Source organism: Hyperolius riggenbachi, chromosome 9 (assembly GCF_040937935.1).
Source record: "Hyperolius riggenbachi isolate aHypRig1 chromosome 9, aHypRig1.pri, whole genome shotgun sequence".
NCBI lineage: Eukaryota > Metazoa > Chordata > Amphibia > Anura > Hyperoliidae > Hyperolius > Hyperolius riggenbachi.
The window spans coordinates 186,524,224-186,536,641 of NC_090654.1; positions in this window are offsets into that span (position 1 = coordinate 186,524,224).

Consider the following 12,418-nt stretch of genomic DNA (forward strand, 5'->3'; position numbering starts at 1 on the left):
TACTAGTAATCACTTAGCGATCTAATCACTTAGTGATTAGTGTCACCTCACCCACCAACCCACTCCATTAAAGTACCCCACTTTTTCACCCGCCCTTTTAAAAAACGTTTTTGTTTACGCCCAAAACATCTAAGATGTCTGGAAGTGGCAGCCAGCGCGGTTTGGGCAAGGGGAAGGGCAGCAAGGGAATCAGGAGGAGAGGGAGCAGCATTGTGGCAAGCCGCGCCACCATGCACAGTTCCGCAGCAGCAGCAGCTGCGTCAGTGGCTAACATTCCGCCTATAGCCACTGGCCGTGGACGCCTTGGGCGCCCAGCAGGAGCATCTGCAACTCACGCTGCAGAGACACAGCAGCAGCAGCGTGTAGTACCTGCTCCTATTTTCCCCCAGCCGGGTCGGAAACGTCCCATTGAGGAAAAGGATGCAGCCACTGTGATGCAACTGATGACGGAGGATGAGCAGCCCGCCATCAGCTCTGCATCCGAGGCCTCCACCCTCACCACCACCACCACCCCTGTTCGCAGCAGCCGCCCAGCAGGGCCTGGGGAGGAGGCCAGTTCACCGTCAGTTGGCGACCTGTCATTCAGCAGTCTATTTCGACCCCAGGCATCATGAGTCAATTGTCTGCTGTTGTTGGCGATTTTGAGGAGGAGATGCTGATGGGCACTTTGGGGGAGGAGGGATTGGACAGTAAGACGGTGGCGACAGTCAAGCAGCCCATCCATGCATCAGGAGAGGAGTTTGGGGGGTCATCATCCCAGCAGGACATGTTTGAGGAGGGGGAGGATGATGATGATGATGACAGGGCGACGGACAAAGACTGGGTGCCACCACCAGCACCTGGGGATGTCATCATCAGCAGCTCTGAGGAGGAGGAGGAGGATGCGCTTGTGGGCCTTGCAAGGAGGCGCATCATTGCAAGCATTGGCAGCAGTAGGCAGGTCCCACAGCCTGCTGGTGTCTCAGGCTCAGCAGCAGCAGCAGCAGCATCTGCCAGTACCACCACGAGCCGCACCCAAGCCCTCCCCCCCCCCCCCAACCACCACAGGGAGACAGGCAGCAGCGGCTCCAGGCCGTAGGGGGTTTTTCATGTCACCAATTTGGCAATTTTTCACCATGCCCACAGTTTACAGCAAGTACGCCACTTGCAACCACTGTCAGCGGAAGTTGAGCAGAGATGCAGACCCCTTAAAGTTCAGCACCAGCTCTCTTATCAACCATCTTGCTGCTAAACATTACCACCAGCATGAGGAGTTCCAGAGGCTGAAGGCATCTGGTGCTGGCAGTGGCACCACACCCATCACTGCACAGCCTTCAGCAGCAGCAACAGCAGCCACCCGCCCTCCTGCTCCTCCAGCACAACCAGCAGGAGTGCGGAAACGCACTGCTCCTCCCCCCTCTGCAACTCCTGCCGCCGACACTGAGGCCTGTTCTGGGAGCCAGTCCTCAGTGGCCTCCTCTGCTGTCTCCGCTGATTCCCGTGCTAGCAAAAGGCGACGCCAGAGCCTTTTGAGCGAGTCCTTCCAGGGGGTGGTTAGGGCTCTGCCTCCCAGCAGCCGTCGCGTGCGGCAGCTGAACGGCTTGCTGGCACGGGCCATGTGCTCCCAACTCCTGCTGTACACGCTCGTGCAGGAGGGGAGCGACATGCGTGCGCTGCTTGCTTGTTCAGCCACAGACTGGCAGCTCCCCAGCAGACACTTCTTCGCCCGCCAGGTCATGCCTGCACTGCGCCACTTTGTGATGGCCAATGTGGAGCGAGGGCTGGAGCACGCGGTTGGTGAAAGGGTCCACGTCACCATGGACTCCTGGAGCAGCCGCTTCCGGACTGGCCGCTACCTGTCCTTCACTGTCCACTGGGTCAGCTTGGTGGAATGGGGTGAGGATGGGAGAGCAGCAGCGGGCACAGCAGCAGCAGCAACACAGTGGGTGGTGCCACCCCGCAGGGTCAGGGGAACTGCAGCAGGTTCCTCCGATCCTCTGCCATCCTCCGGCACACCTGGCCAAACCCCCCGCCTCAGCAGCAGCGTGAAGCCACGCCACTGCCAAGCGCTGCTGCAGTTGGTCAGCCTTGGGAAGACCAAACTGACGGCAACCCATGTGTTGGCCAAACTCCAGGAGCAGGAGAGGATTTGGCTGACCCCCAGAGGCCTCAGAGTCAGAGAGGTGGTGGCCGACAATGGGGCCAATCTGGTTGCCGCAATCGACAGGGGAAACCTGACCCACATCCCCTGTCTTGCCCACGTGCTGAACCTGGTGGTGCAGAAGTTCTTGCGCACCTACCAGGGGATGGGCGAACTGCTGGAAACGGCAAGGAATGTTGTGCGTCACTTCCGGCCCTCGCCTGCAGCCTCTGCGAGCCTGGAAGACGTGCAAAAGAAGCTGGAGCTGCCACGCCATCGGCTGATCCTTGACGTTCCAACTCGCTGGAACTCCACCCTGGCGATGTTGGAGCGTCTGGTTGAACAGAAGCACGCTGTCAACCAGTACCTTGCCCTGGCCACTGTGTCCGCCGCTCAGAAAAGGGACAAGACCAGCAACATCCTGTCCATCGTCCCCGATGACGACTGGGGGCACATGCAGCAGGTGTGCTTAGTGCTGGCTCCCTTTCTGCAGGCCACCAACATGGTGAGCAGGGACCATGCAACAGTTCCATCACATAACCCAACTCAGATCCACACCAAGCCACCCAGCGTAGATTGCCCTCGATTCATTACACGATTCAATGCCCAACACCCACAAATCCATACAATCTTAATGAAGAGGTGGGACATTCTACTACAAGACCCCTATCTGCGACAATCAATTCCACAAAAATCTCAGATCACCTTCAAAAGAGCCCCTAACTTGCGTAACCTGTTAGCACCCAGCAAACTTCGTACACATACATCCAATACGATTCCAAATATTGAACATGCACCAGGGTGTTTTCCGTGTAACAATACCAGATGTAAAGCTTGTCCATTCATTAATGTCACCACTTCTTTCTGCTCCAATACCACCAAAACAAACTATCCAATCAAACACCCGATTACTTGTACTTCAAGGTATGTCATATATGTGATTTCCTGCCCTTGTCACCTCCAGTACGTGGGCCGCACTACACAACGGGCACGCAGCCGAATTGGACAGCACAAAAGAAATATATTGAAAAATTTTCCTCTCCACAGCGTCTCGAGACACTTCGGTACTCACCACCACAATGACCCCACTTTATTCCAGATAACACTTATAGAATCCATTAACCATCAACAGCACAATGCTTTTGAAATATTGAAAGCGAGAGAAATGTTCTGGATACAAATACTGAGGACTCTCTTTCCAGAGGGACTCAACGAACAACTAGAAAAAATACACTGATCATATCGCATCAATATTAATTTTAACCCAGTCGCCTCTTTTATCGGTCTGTGTCTATGTTCGAGTTCTCACTTCTTTTTTTTATTTATTTTATTTTAATATATATTTATATTTCTATAATTGGTTTATGTTTGTCTGTGATTCTTGTTACGCTTAGCCTTATAATTTTATTAGCGTGATTATGTTTACATCCGTATTTATATCCTAATGTGCCAGTTGGAACTTTTATTTGCATTATCTATTTTTATATATATATATATATATATATATATATATATATATATACATACATATATATATATATATATATATATATATATATATATATATATATATATATATATTTATTTATGATATTGTTGTATTATAGATTCAGCCATATAATATTAAGTGCATAAAATTGCATAACAACAGTGCTTCATATAATCAGATCTAGGAACCTAAAATGTATTTCATGAATTATTGTTATGTAGTCAACCAACGGTGTTTTTACTCTGCTTTTATCTCTCTTACTTTATGCATCCCAACGCGTCCATATATACGCAATATCCCATTCCATACGCATGGCGGCATGCCAGTACGCATGCGCCCATACTGTGACGCGGAAAGTATGCGTCCAAATGTACGCATGCGCGCATCGCGCATTGTCAACACGGTAATACATGAACGCAATGACGCGTCAAAGTACGCATGCGCGCATGCGTAATGATGCAATCACGCATGGCGGGAAATTAAGCGCCCGCCCCACATTCTAATCAGTTAAGGGGAGGTCCTCACCACTATATAAACAGCAGTTCAGTAGCACTTAGCCACCGAGGCGCCAGGTGCTACCTAGACATACTGCTGGTAAGTAATCACTTTCTGATGGTTTTTTTACATTTTACTTAAACATCTTTTGCACTACCTTACTCGTAAACCCCCTTTGCACTAATTCTTGTGGGTTAAACTTCTCTTTTAATACACGTGTATATATATATATATATATATATATATATATATATATATATATATATATATATATATATATATATATATATATATACATATTAACCATATGTATATATATATATACCAACTTCCCACATGTTGGAGATCAATGTTTTTTAGTCATATTATGATGTAATATTTATATTGAATACTTAATATTATCATTATTTTATTTTTCTGTTTTCTGCTTTTTTCCGTTTTTGTGTGTTTTTCCCCTTAAAAAATCCCCCCCCCCACCCTCCGGTTCTTATCCTCCCTCTACCCTCCTCCCCCTTCCCCTCCCCCCCCCTCTTACCCTTCAATCCCCCCCCCCCCCCCGCAAACCCCCCACTCCCCTCTTTTTTCCCTTCTTTCTTTGTCTTTTATTATTTTTTTTCCCTCCGCTAAATACAAGAAATAGTCATCCCATTGACGTCATTACACTTAACCACAACTAGTGAATTCTCTTACACAAATGTTTTTGTTTATGTTTTATGTCTATACGGTATGTTCAGGATCTGTACAAATGTGTTGCCTCTTACCCCCAGTTGTGTGCTCCTTCCTGTATTTGCCTGATGAAGCGGGCTTGACCTGCGAAACGCGTTGCGATCTATTTTTGCAGTATACCAATAAATATCCCGTTTGTGAATACACAGTTTGTTGTGTCTGCTTATGGGAGGTAAGTCCACCACTGCCTCCTAAGCAAAATTTTAAAACTTTTAAATACTGTTTTTATCCTTTTGGCGCCTCTGTTCTCTATTATAACAGCTCTGAGGAGGAGGAGGAGGATGCGCTTGTGGGCCTTGCAAGGAGGCGCATCATTGCAAGCATTGGCAGCAGTAGGCAGGTCCCACAGCCTGCTGGTGTCTCAGGCTCAGCAGCAGCAGCAGCAGCAGAAGCATCTGCCAGTACCACTACCAGCCGCACCCAAGCCCCCCCCCCCCCCCCCCCAACCACCACAGGGAGACAGACAGCAGCGGCTCCAGGCCATAGGGGGTTTTTCATGTCAACAATCTGGCAATTTTTCACCATGCCCACAGTTTACAGCAAGTACGCCACTTGCAACCACTGTCAGCGGAAGTTGAGCAGAGGTGCAGACCCCTTAAAGTTCAGCACCAGCTCTCTTATCAACCATCTTGCTGCTAAACATTACCACCAGCATGAGGAGTTCCAGAGGCTGAAGGCATCTGGTGCTGGCAGTGGCACCACACCCATCACTGCACAGCCTTCAGCAGCAGCAACAGCAGCCACCCGCCCTCCTGCTCCTCCAGCACCACCAGCAGGAGTGCGGAAACGCACTGCTCCTCCCCCCTCTGCAACTCCTGCCACCGACACTGAGGCCTGTTCTGGCAGCCAGTCCTCAGTGGCCTCCTCTGCTGTCTCCGCTGATTCCCGTGCTAGCAAAAGGCGACGCCAGAGCCTTTTGAGCGAGTCCTTCCAGGGAGTGGTTAGGGCTCTGCCTCCCAGCAGCCGTCGCGTGCGGCAGCTGAACGGCTTGCTGGCACGGGCCATGTGCTCCCAACTCCTGCCGTACACGCTCATGCAGGAGGGGAGCGACATGCGTGCGCTGCTTGCTTGTGCAGTCCTAGACTGGCAGCTCCCCAGCAGACACTTCTTCGCCCAGCAGGTCATGCCTGCACTGCGCCGCTTTGTGATGGCCAATGTGGAGCGAGGGCTGGAGCATGCGGTTGGTGAAAGGGTCCATGTCACCATGGACTCCTGGAGCAGCCGCTTCGGGACAGGCCGCTACCTGTCCTTCACTGTCCACTGGGTCAGCTTGGTGGAAGGGGGTGAGGATGGGAGAGCAGCAGCGGGCACAGCAGCAGCAGCAACACAGTGGGTGGTGCCACCCCGCAGGGTCAGGGGAACTGCAGCAGGTTCCTCCGATCCTCTGCCATCCTCCGGCACACCTGGCCAAACCCCCCGCCTCAGCAGCATCGTGAAGCCACGCCACTGCCAAGCGCTGCTGCAGTTGGTCAGCCTTGGGAAGACCAAACTGACGGCAACCCATGTGTTGGCCAAACTCCAGGAGCAGGAGAGGATTTGACTGACCCCCAGAGGCGTTAGAGTCGGAGAGGTGGTGGCCGACAATGGGGCCAATCTGGTGGCCGCAATCGACAGGGGAAACCTGACCCACATCCCCTGTCTTGCCCACATGCTGAACCTGGTGGTGCAGAAGTTCTTGCGCACCTACCAGGGGATGGGCGAACTGCTGGAAACGGCAAGGAATGTTGTGCGTCACTTCCGGCGCTCGCCTGCAGCCTCTGCGAGCCTAGAAGACGTGCAAAAGGAGCTGGAGCTGCCACACCATCGGCTGATCCTTGACGTTCCAACTCGCTGGAACTCCACCCTGGCGATGTTGGAGCGTCTGGTTGAACAGAAGCACGCTGTCAACCAGTACCTTTCCCTGGCCACTGTGTCCGCCGCTCAGAAAAGGGACAAGACCAGCAACATCCCGTCCATCGTCCCCGATGAAGACTGGGGGCACATGCAGCAGGTGTGCTTAGTGCTGGCTCCCTTTCTGCAGGCCACCAACATGGTGAGCAGGGACCATGCTATAGTGTGCGAGTGGGTGCCCCTGGTTTGTCTGCTGAACAGGGCCCTCGATGCTTTGCTGGAACAGGGAGCGGCAGCCTTGGCCCAGCAGGAGCGGCATGCAGCTGCACAGTCCACCTCTGAGGGGGAGGAGGAGGAGGACTTGGTGGAGGTCCCTGACCTTGCTGCTGATGAGGGGGATCAGCACAGTGCAGCTGAGTTGGTGCGGGGGTGGAGAAAGGATGAGGCGGCAGAGGAGGAGGATGAGGACAGCACTGCCGTCGATGTGCCAGCACACGTGGCCCGCCTCTTCCCAATGGCAGCGCACATGCTGACGTGCCTGCGCAAGGACCCCAGGGTGATCCAGATGAAGCAGAGGGAGGACATCTGGATCAGCATGATGTTGGACCCGCGCCTCAAGGGGAAGTTGAGCCAGTTCCTGCCTCCTGCAGGAGGAGACCCAGCGCAACAAATAAGGAGCTTGCAGCAGGCCCTTGTTGAGCGCTTGGAGGAAGCCTTCCCCCAGCCTTCCACCCCCACTGTCCAGCCAGCACAGAGGCAGCAGCAGGTGCCTGCATCCAGCAGCAAGCACCCCACAGACCTGCAGCAGCATCCTCCTCCGGTCACAGCCAGCGCCTGACCCGCATGGTGGCTGACTACATGGGGTCCTACAGCGTGCTTGACAGCGATGCCCCTGTTGATCCCATGGAGTATTGGGTCAAGCGCCTGGAGATCTGGAGCGAGCTGGCGCAGTACGCCCTGGAAGTGCTGTCCTGTCCCCCTTCCAGCGTGCTGTCCGAGCGCTGCTTCAGTGCAGCTGGTGGCGTGGTCACCGAGAAACGCTCACGTCTGTCTCACAAGTCTGTAGACAGACTGACGTTTCTCAAGATGAACCAGGCGTGGGTGGAAGGCGAGTTCCTGGCCCCTGTTGTCGGCGAGAGGGGGACATGAACTGGCTGCCGGAACCATCGTTAATATGCCTTACCACCCTTTACCACCTCCTGGCTCCTGCTCACTACTAAGCCAGCCTGGTTCAGTTTGACTATTACGTCGCCTGTAGCCACACATTTTACACCTACAGTGGGCTGCTGTGTACTGCCCTTCTGCTGTCTGTCTGTGTTTCCCACTGCCAGGGTACACAGATTTACCTTCTGCTGCCACTCTGCCACCAGCTATTACGTCCAACAATAGCTATCTGTTAAATTTGCCTTAAAAAAAAAAAAAAAAAAAGCAATAAAAAAAAAAAAAAGGTTTAATTTTTCTGAGGTGCCCGGGTTGAAAACTGTGTTGTCCCAGTTGTGTATTGGACACGATGTGGGCTGCACGACCGCTGTCTGGGACCTCCTGTTGTGTTTATTTACAGCCCTGGTATCACCGCTAGGTACCAGGGCTATTATGTCACGCTGCCTGCCTGCTGCCACACTCACACTACTCCTCCATTCCTGCTGCTGCTGTCGGTCTGTGTTTCCCACTGCCAGGGTACACAGATTTACCTTTTGCTGCCACTCTGCCACCAGCTATTACATCCAACAATAGCTATATCTGTGTAATTTGCTGTAAAAAAAAACAAAAAAAAAAAAACTTTAAAAAAAAAAAAAAAGGTTTAATTTTTCTGAGGTGCCCGGGTTGAAAACTGTGTTGTCCCAGTTGTGTATTGGACACGATGTGGGCTGCACGACCGCTGTCTGGGACCTCCTGTTGTGTTTATTTACAGCCCTGGTATCACCGCTAGATACCAGGGCTATTATGTCACGCTGCCTGCCTGCTGCCACACTCACACTACTCCTCCATTCCTCCTGCTGCTGCTGCTGTCGGTCTGTGTTTCCCACTGCCAGGGTACACAGATTTACCTTCTGCTGCCACTCTGCCACCAGCTATTACTTCCAACAATAGCTATATCTGTGTAATTTGCTGTAAAAAAAAAAAAAAAAAAAAACATTAAAAAATAAAAGGTTTAATTTTTCTGAGGTGCCCGGGTTGAAAACTGTGTTGTCCCAGTTGTGTATTGGACATGATGTGGGCTTCACGACCGCTGTCTGGAACCTCATGCTGTGTATTTACGGCCTGGTACCACCACTAGGTACCACAGCCTATTATGTCTCGCTGCCCGCCTCATTGACTGCCTGCTGCCACACAATCATCCTCCTCCTGCTGCTGCTGCTGAATTTACCTCCTGCTGTCTGTGTGTTTCCACTGCCAGGGAGCACATACAATAGCGCTTCCACCATGCGCCACCCGCTATTTATTACGCTCAAAAATAGCTGCATTTCTTTTAAAAAAATAAAAAAAACTTATATACTTTTTAATAATTTGTGATATTATTTTTAGAGGTGTCCGGGTTGAAAACTGTGTTGTCCCAGTTGTGTATTGGACATGATGTGGGCTTCACGACCGCTGTCTGGAAACTCATGCTGTGTATTTACGGCCTGGTACCACCGCTAGGTACCACAGCCTATTATGTCTCGCTGCCTGCCTCATTGACTGCCTGCTGCCACACAATCATCCTCCTCCTGCTGCTGCTGCTGAATTTACCTCCTGCTGTCTGTGTGTTTCCACTGCCAGGGAGCACATACAATGGCACTTCCACCATGCGCCACCAGCTATTTATCACGCTCAAAAATAGCTGCATTTCTTTAAAAAAAAAATATAGAAGAGAAATAAGTGAAGAAGAAGAAGACGATATAGAAGAAGATATAGAAAAAGAAGAAGAAGAAGAAGAAGAAGGAGAAGAAGAAGAAGATATAGAAAAAGAAGAAGAAGATGAAATAGAAAAATAATAATAATAAGAAGATATAGAAAAAGAAGAAGAAGAAATAGAAAAATAATAAGAAGAAGAAGATATAGAAAAAGAAGATATAGAAAAAGAAGATATAGAAGAAGAAGATGAAGAAGAAGAAGATGAAGAAGATGAAGATGATGAAGAAGAAGATGAAGAAGAAGATGAAGAAGAAGATGAAGAAGAAGATATAGAAGAAGAAGATGTAGAAGAAGAAGATATAGAAGAAGAAGAAGAAAAAGAAGATATAGAATAAGAAGAAGAAGAAGATATAGAAGATAAAGAAGAAGAAGAAGAAGAAGTATATACAGTACTGAACAGAATTTTGGACACAACTTCTCTTTCCACCTTTTTTTTTTTTAAAGGAACATCCCCACATAATCACTTGCTGTTGTTACTTGGAAAAAAAGATGTTTCTTGCATCATTCACCCCCAAAACAAGTGTTGAAAGCTATTTAAGGCCAATTCGAATAGTCAGCTCGAATAATGAGCTCGAATACCGACTCGAATAGTGAGCTCGAATTCCGAGGTCGAATTGAATAGTAAAATGAATATTCGACCGAACTCGAATAATTTTCTATTCGAATTCGACCTAACTTGAATAATAAAAATGGGTATCCGAGCATCACTGGTTTGTTGTGACGGCTTCAGTATGTCATAACGAATGCGCCATAAGCCATACACACATATTCCAATTGCTATGTCTCAAACAGCCAGGGCTGACACTTTTGTTCTGCCACCAAATGGCAGAAGTAAATAGCAAGCTTTCAGAGCAAAATGAGGCAATTTCTGTCGAAATAACCCTGCTGCTGTGTAACTAGCCATAAATCGCCACTCCATTGTGTCAGGTATGGTAAATCAAGATTTCCTAGAAGAACATGGGCTCCAACACTGACACCTTGCCAGGAGCTGCAGGTAGACAGATCTTACCTGATGTCCTCCTCCAAGCAGCTGACCTACTGTGACCCAGGAATTCCCAATACATTATTATTATTGATTTATATAGCGCCAGCATCTTCCGTGCCGCTGTATAATAGCATACAGGGTATAACAATACAAGGTATACAATACAACAGTTGATACAAGACAAGAGGGTGTAACCGCTAAAGCAGTGAACAAATTAACTACAAATTTTACAAGTGGGAGATGTGTACACACATTACACAGCATTGTGAGGCAAAAGAAAAGAGAGCCCTGGCCAAAAGGCCTTACAGTCTACACGCTTAAAGTGACTCTGTAACAAAAATTACAACGTTTTTTCTACCATCCTACAAGTTCCTAAACCTATTCTAATGTGATCTGGCTTACTGCAGCTCTTTCTACTATAACCATCTCTGTAATAAATCAATGTATCTTTCCCCTGTCAGACTTGTCGGCCTGTGTCTGGAAGGCTGCCAAGTTCTTCAGTGTTGAACTGTTCCTCTATGCACACTCCAGTGTGTGTTTTATTTACATAAGCCAGCAGCTTCTCTGCTATCTTATCAGTGATAGAAGAGAGCTGGATAAAAATCCTCCTCTGGAGGCTGTGAAAGGAGCTGGTCTGTCACATACTGAGGAATTAACGACATAGGCAGAGCTGTCTGCAGGAAGCCTGTAATGTTCAGTGCATGAGAGAAGCTGGGGACAGAAGGTAAACACACACAAGTGATCTCTTGAGATTCAGAAGTAAGGCTGTATACAGCCTGCTTGTGTATGGATGTATTTTCTATGTGTGGACATGCTGTACATCAACCTACTTCCTGTTTTGGTGGCCATTTTGTTTGTTTATAAACAAACTTTTTAAAACAGTTTTTGACTACTTTTAATGCGGCAGGGAGCGGTGAAATTGTGACAGAGGGTAATAGGAGATGTCCCCTAACGCACTGGTATGTTTACTTTTGTGCGATTTTAACAATACAGATTCTCTTTAAGGTATAGGACAGTAGGTAAGGGTAATTTCCACATTTTCTTCATATCGTATATGCGAATGTGAGGCAAAGTGATCTCATATATATGTTAGTATGAATGAAGAATCCAGAAGGGTGATCCTAGGGCATTCATATTTGTAGAAAACAAACATTTACATGACACTGGAAAAAAACCTTTTACTGGACCACTTGGTTTGTTTGAATTTAGTTCAATTTTAAAGAGGAACTTTAACCCAGGATTGAACTTTATCCCAGTCAGTCCCCGATACCCTCTTTCCCACAAGAAATCTTTAACTTTTTTCTAATACATCATCAGGGACATCTGCATGGCTGGTATTGTGGTGAAACCCCTCCCACAGTGTGATGTCATGACCAAGTTCCTGACAGTTTGCGGTCTGTGAACCTTGTTGCATTGTGGGAAATAACGGCTTTTTCCTAATGCCAAGCAAGCAATATCTCCCTGTGTGCATACAACTCTCAGGCAAAAACATTCGGCAGAGATCACCTGGCAGGTCTAAAGATTTCTCCACCTGTGATAAATTTCAGATTGTAAATCAGGGAGAGAAAAGATGTTACAATTAACCAACACTGAGTCAATAATTTATAAATGAAAATCATAAAAAAAAAAAAAGCAATTTTATTAATTACATTATTTTCAGTACAGTTCCTCTATATGTCCACTATCTTGAATCTCAAAGACCTTCTAGTTAAGTAATTCTATGTGTGGTGAAAGGCTCACTCTGGATTCCCTGCAAGGACTAACCTAAGAATATACAAAAAAGGCATCCCCAGCCAGGTCAACTAGAAGATTGTCATGTGCAGACTCAGCATGTGTCACCTTTCTATAGACATAGGCTTGGACCCCAGCCTAGTAAGGT